Source organism: Bidens hawaiensis, unplaced genomic scaffold (assembly GCF_021521415.1).
Source record: "Bidens hawaiensis isolate Kalapana, Puna unplaced genomic scaffold, B.hawaiensis_p1.1 tig00043696_1, whole genome shotgun sequence".
Taxonomy (NCBI): Eukaryota; Viridiplantae; Streptophyta; class Magnoliopsida; order Asterales; family Asteraceae; genus Bidens; species Bidens hawaiensis.
Window position 1 is genome coordinate 99305 of NW_027497758.1, and position 6870 is coordinate 106174.

The following is a 6870-nucleotide window of genomic DNA, read 5'->3' on the forward strand; positions in this document are numbered from 1 at the left end:
TAACCTAAACATACAAAATTTAGATTAGACACCCAAGTAAGATCTGAGCCAAACCATAAGGTACATTGTGTCGCCCCTACTAGTAAGAGCACCTCCAATGATGCATTCCGGACGGTTATGTGGCATATATATCTGGGCGCTTATGTAGACGGGTGCCACTACTGGGAGACCCATCAGAAAGGGGACGTTTGTGAGGCAGTTTGTTTACAAGTATTTCTAAACCATATCTCAACTCATACAAGTTACAACTTCAAAATTTAACAACTCATTACAACATCTTCATATATATGTCACACACGCAATTTCTTTTCTCTCTAGTCTTCCTTCGTCTCTACAGGAGGAGTTGGGTTGGAACTTTCAAGTTTCTATATAATCAGTTCTGAAAAATTTAAAATTATATATGCTTCTGATGAGCAAAGCACATAAACACACATTATATTTACAAACAAATAACAATAAAACACTTGATAAATAAATCAAACAAAATTGAATAAGAACTGTAATTTTTACAACAATGAAATTTGAATAAGTTTTTTTTATTTCACTAAAAAAGGCTGATCACAACCTGCCTGCCTATCAGCCAGCAGCCACCACCATAAGCCATCCCCGCATGCTGCTTAAAAAACGAAATGACTAATACAGTTACATTATTTTTTATTGACTTGTAACACGCAAACTTAATGGGCTATATTAGGCACCATCGATACATAGTTCCAATACAAATACAAAGTTTCACAACAGTGATATGGTTCTCACAAGTCCTTAAGAAGATGAGTCGTTTTTTCGCGAGCTTTGCACATCGCTACTAACGGCTCATCTTTGGGCATGGTTATACCTTTCCCTTCCGACAACTCCACCAACTCTTCACCAACCCTTTCCCATTCAAAGCATTGGATGAACGATGCCAAAGCTAACCCAACGACCTTGTTAGCCAGGCTTGACCCAGGACACTGGCGACAACCCATTCCGAACGGTATGAACATGTACCCCTCCTTTCCCATTTTCTCAAACATCTCTGGTTTGAAACTCAATGGGTCGTCCCACAACTTTGGGTCCCTATGGATGGCAAATGCGTTCACCAGCACTATTGTGCCACGAGCCACATCGAACCCTCCAATGGTGCAATTTTCTGATGACTCGTGAGGCACCAATAGCGGTGCTGCTGGGAATAGTCTTAGCGTCTCGTTGACGATGCATTGGATATATGGCAGATATGGAAGATCGGTTTCTTGTACCAAACGTTCTTGTCCCGTATATTCATCAACCTCAGCCCTAGCTTTTTCTAAAACCTTGGGATGATTTAGAAGAAGTGACATTGCCCATTCTATTGTCACTGATGAAGTGTCTGTTCCAGCAAGTAGCAGTGCCTATGCAAAAAATTTAACTATTTTAAAATGCCTTCCCTTTTTCTATGAGTTTAGTGTAGGGCTGTAAACGAGCCGAGGAGCCAGAGTGTGCTCGAGCTCGAACTTAATCGAGCTGGCTCGAGCTCGAACTTAATCGAGCTGGCTCGAGCTCGGCTCGTTTTCTTTATAGAGCTGAAAAATCGAGCTCGAGCTCGTCGAGCCGGACTCCTTTAATTTTTTAAAATTTTTTTATTTTTTATTTATTCTGTTTTTAATTTATATTTTACAAATTTTGATATATAAAATACAAAAAATATAAATTTTAACATACATATTATATAAAATTTATACATTAGAGAATTTATAAATTTATTTGTTTTATTTTCGTTATTCTTTTATAAGGTTTTAGGTATCGAGTGACATAATATATGTATAATTTTTATTTATTTAATTTCTTGGTATGATATTATTATATATAAATATTAAAATTTAGGGCTTAATCTAAACGAGCCAACGAACCGAGCTAACGAGTCGAGCCAAGACCGAGCCACGAGCCGAGCTGCCCTGGCTCGAGCTCGGCTTGTTTAGAAATTGAGCCGAGTCTAGTCGAGCTCATTTAGAATCGAGTTTTTTCGAGCCGAGCTTTTTTCGAGCGAGTTTCTAGCGAGCCACGAGCCGCGGGCTTTTTGAACAGCCCTAGTTTAGTGTACCTATTCATCTTATCATTTTATTTTGAATTAGAAGGTCGCAAACACTAGGGTGTAAATGAAACAACCTGCTCATTAGCTTCCTCTCAAGTTACACTTAAACGAGCCGAAACTCAAGTCTAAAAATAAGTTTATTTAATAAATAAACCCGGGTGTCAGTTAGTGACGGACCGATAACATTTTATGGGGTCGGAAGTTTCAAAGCATTGTTGGTTGTCTTTCAATATGTATAAAAGTTTTCGGTCCGTTGAGGTCGGGTAAGGGTAAGGCTGGTCACATAACAAAAGATAAAACTAAATTAAGTTATAAAAATGACAAGATTGCATCAATCATGGGATGACAGGGCCCAAGCTGAGGCGCAAAAGTACACCCAAAAAAAATAATTTTTAATGTTTAAATCCAATTACTCTATTAATTTAAGCCTAATTTTATAAAAATATTTTTTTTTTATAAAATTGGGCTTAAATGATGGTGGGGGCGCTGGGGGTGGTAGTACATAGGCCCGTGGTGGTGGTAGGCAATGATGGTTGTGGGAGACGGGCGATAATAGTTGGCGATGGGTGGTGGCGATGGTTGGTGGCAGAGGTGGGCGGCGAGAGGTAATGGTGGTTAGTGGTGGCGGTGGTGGTGATGGTGTTGGCCTGGGGCAATGGTGGTTGGCGGAAGGTAATGGTGGTAGGCGGTGGTGGTTATGGTGTTGGCCCAAGCAATGGTTGGTGGCGGTGGCGGTGGCGGTGGTTGGCGGTTGGTAGCGGTAGTGGTTGGTGACGGGCCGTAAAGGTGGTTGGTGGCGGTAGTGGTTGGTGTTGGTGGGCGACATGCGGTGGTGGTGATGGATGGTGGCATGAGGTAATGACGGTTGGTACGTGGTGGTGATGGTTTTTGGCATGAGGTAACGATGGTTGACTAGTTAATAAGTTATTTCATTCCATTGGCAAATCAAATACAATTTCTTTCATTCTCACCTAATGACTCATTCCATCTCTCATTCACGCATACCAAATGCTACCTTAGATTCGAAACTTGACTCGGGGGATTTTTTCCACAGTAGTGGTTTCCTCCTTTATGTGTTTTTGAATAAGTTAAGCATTAAGCGTCAAAATCAGTATGTATGGTTGACTTGTCGTCTTAGAAAATGTGTTAAAAGAAAATAAAAAAAATAAAGGCAGGCTATAAATTCAATACATACCAGTATATTGCCTTTGATTACATTATCTGTATAATAATCCGGTTCCGATTCCTGCAAAGAAAGGATAGCCTCCACAAACGTCTTTTCCTTTCCTCTCTCACACTCCAATCAAATTCTGCAAAAATCTGTCTGATTTATTCCACAATTTCAAAAGCCTCTTCTCTAAACCCTTAAAATCAATCCATTTAAACAATGGAATGAAGTCACCGGCATTTGTTGCTCCACTGGCTTCAAATACACCCCTTATCACCTCCTTAAACTCACCAACACCCTTTAAATCATTCACCTTTGCCCCACCAACCATTTTCAATATTATATTAAAAGGTAACCCTTCAATTCTTGACCTCATTTCCACCCTTGAGAACAATCTTGAAAAAGTTGTTTAATTAGCAACTTGTCGAAAATCTATGAAAGTTTTGAGTCGCGTTGTTGAAAACAGTTCAACGTTCATGACGCGACGAGTGTCTCTCCATAGACGGCCGTAGGGCACCGAACCTCAAAATACTTGCCACTTAAAAGAAGTGGTTGGTTGGCTAACACGATGTCGTTTTTGGTGAAGCATTCTTCTACGGTTGATGGTGAGGTTATGACGAGAACCGAAGAGCCATGATGGGACCATACTTGGAAGAAAGGTGTTGTAACACTCTATGAACATGTCCTTTGATTAGATGCAGATGGCCGATTACGGGGAGAGACGGTGGACTTGGTGGAGGATTGCTTCTCTTATCGGGTATAATTAATTTTACAAACAAAAGTAGGGAGATCAAGGTAACAAGAAAAAGTAAGAAAAGATGAATATGATCCATTTATGGGTGTATGAGTTTGGTAAGGGTAATGTTCAATCTTCATTCAATGGGTACACATTTATATACACATTCACATGCATGTATAGGAAGATATTTTTTTTCCGGATAAGGTGGTTTAAAAGAAATAAAAAATACCTCACTAAATTTGAAGTGTGTTTAGGTAATTTGCTATCTCAGATAACGAATTATGGAAACACACAAGGTAACTTTTCAAATGACAATCCATGTCATCGTCCAAAAATGATGGTTTACGTAATCCACTATTTGAGATAGCGGCTTTCACATGTCACAATTGGATGACCTGGACGCCATTTGAAAAGTGAGCTCATGTGTTTTTTTATAATTTACTATATAAGATAGCAAATTACCTAAAATTTAATTAGTCACCAAAAACCATTTTTTAAACCATACATTCCAGCAAAAAAATCATTAGTAGACGGGTGTTTGATGTTGCTTTCTTTCATTAATATTTTTGAAAAAAAATAAATTTAAACCACCTATTCCAGTAAGTGGTGGATCTAGAAAGTTTTCTTACAGAGTCGGAAATCCTAACAGCCGGTTGCCTATCGTAAATATTATTTTTTTTGGTACTTCAAGACAGGTCGGGGCGGGGCGGGTTACATAAAAAAAATAAAACAAAATTAAATTATAAATAATAAACAAAATTACGTCATCGCGAGAGGTGCATTGAGGCAACAAGGTTGGGAGCCGGTGCGTTGTATGCAAAAGCGCACCGATTTCCAAATGCAATAAAAATATGACATATATTTTATATATAAACTTTGCAGCATAGCCAATAACTTAATGTGTACACACACGCATATAAATAATAAGATAACAAAAAACCAGCTAAAATTAAAATAGATATGTAGTCGGTGAGTTAGTGGGTCATCGTGTCCGTAACCCAACAAAAGAGAAGACAAATATTAATTTATTTATTAAAAATGTGTATCACAAAGTACAACTAATATAATATTAGATTTTTTTATAATCTCTTCACCAAAACTATTTCTCAACTCCCGCTGCAACTCTACACTCGCATGGAAAATTTCCGGGCAACAGTTCTTCACCGTTCTATATTTTCTCCATCTTATTTTCTCAGTATTTCATAGTGTTTAAACCAATTGGACGACCTATAACATCAATAAAACCAGTAGTGTTTAAATCAATTACTTGTTCAATTGAAGCCACCATGTAAATGAACTGAGCCCTTGGTAACCCTTCAGAAACTTTTTAACCAGTTTCGTTTTTTCATTAAAAGAACCAAGCGCGACTTCTTTAGAAGTAGGTGCTGGTTGAAAGAGTGGAGAAGATGGAGAAAGAAAGGGACGCTGACAGAGCTCTCATTTCTAACCAAAAAAGGTTGATTGAGATTTTCCATATGCGGGTTGACGGTCAGCGAACCTCTTTGAACAATCAATCGCTGACCCTAGATGAACGACAAGATGAAACAGTGAGACTTGAGTCAAGAATTGCATATCTTGAAATTGGCATGTCCTCCTCCTCCCACATTAAAGTAAGTTTAAACAGCGAGTTGAGCTCAGAGGTCGATAGGTTATTGTGTGAGAAGAAAGTTTAGAGTCAAGGATTGCCTTTCTTGAAAATAATCAAGGATCATCTGACAGGTTAGAGATCAATATGTTGAAAGTAAAGATTGAAGAACAAAGCCGCTTGAATGACGCTCAACTCAAGATCAATGAAGAACTTGCTGGTAAGTACTTCACCGCCTTAGAAATAAGGAGTATGATTGATCAAGATGTTGATGATCTTAAGGGGCGATTGAAGACAGTCTTTGGAAGTTGGGTAAATTCTGATGATGAGGATGAGGGCAAGAAGAAGAAGAAAGGACAGTCTGTTATGGTTGGTCCTAGTGTTGGTGCTACTGGTAGTGGTTCTGTTGCTAGAGCCGGTGTTGTTGTTACTAGTGGTGGTGCTGTAGTGGTTGGCACGATTGTTGGTGCTAATGTTTGTGGTAAAGGAGATGTTCAAGTTATACCTCCGGTTGTTGGAGAAAAGGCTTGTCACACCCCGACCAAAGGCGGCGGAACATGCCGGGGTGCAACGTGATTGGACAAATACACAAGACACTATTAAAGTGACAATATTTAATCAACTCATTAATTTCATTCAATCACCAAAGTAACACATATTGTTCATACAAATAACATCAAAACATAAGAAATAGATATTGTTCATTCTTCTAATAACCTAGCGGTATCAAAATAGAATGACGTCTTCAAACTCCAACTCAAGTAATAATCAAACTTGTAACATGCATAAAATAACATTTGTCGACACGTATGTTGGTGAGCAATTTCATAGTTTTGAGTATATATAATATGAGCGAAATCCACAAACGTATATGAGACTATAAATAAAAGCATCAATCGTGGCATATAAAACATATGTAAATGAGGATCCTTTCTACTTGGTAACAACCGACATACTTGGATAATGAGGCCCTATTCTACTAGCACAAGGCTAAGTAGTTAGGGGAGCGTATGATCATACTTAATGAGGCTCAACAACAACATAAAAATAAACACTCGCGCACGTAAAGCATATGAGACATATAACACACAATAGAGCAAGTATTCTAGCATCATATACCCTAAAGTTTGTGGTTTGAGAAATGAGTATAATATAAATCATTTTTGTTTGAATAAGTATGCATGTTACCCCCAAAAGATAAAAGTGAAAACGGGGGATGAAATGTACTCAAGTTAACTAAGTAACTTGAAAGATTGATTCATGAATAATCGCAGATCGGGTTTAACGAGCAAGACCTAGATTAAACGGGTCTTAAGTTAGTAGGTAGTCTT

General features: G+C 38.3%; 1 pseudogene across 1 annotated transcript; it reads right to left on the reverse strand.

Moving 5' to 3' along the window:
- Positions 1–654: 654 nt before the first annotated feature.
- Positions 655–4058, reverse strand: LOC143594489 (cytochrome P450 81Q32-like; annotated as a pseudogene). The gene is made up of 2 exons (XR_013146342.1): positions 3243–4058; positions 655–1367 (listed from the first exon to the last, which is right to left on the reverse strand). The product of XR_013146342.1 is annotated as a cytochrome P450 81Q32-like (transcript).
- Positions 4059–6870: the final 2812 nt, after the last annotated feature.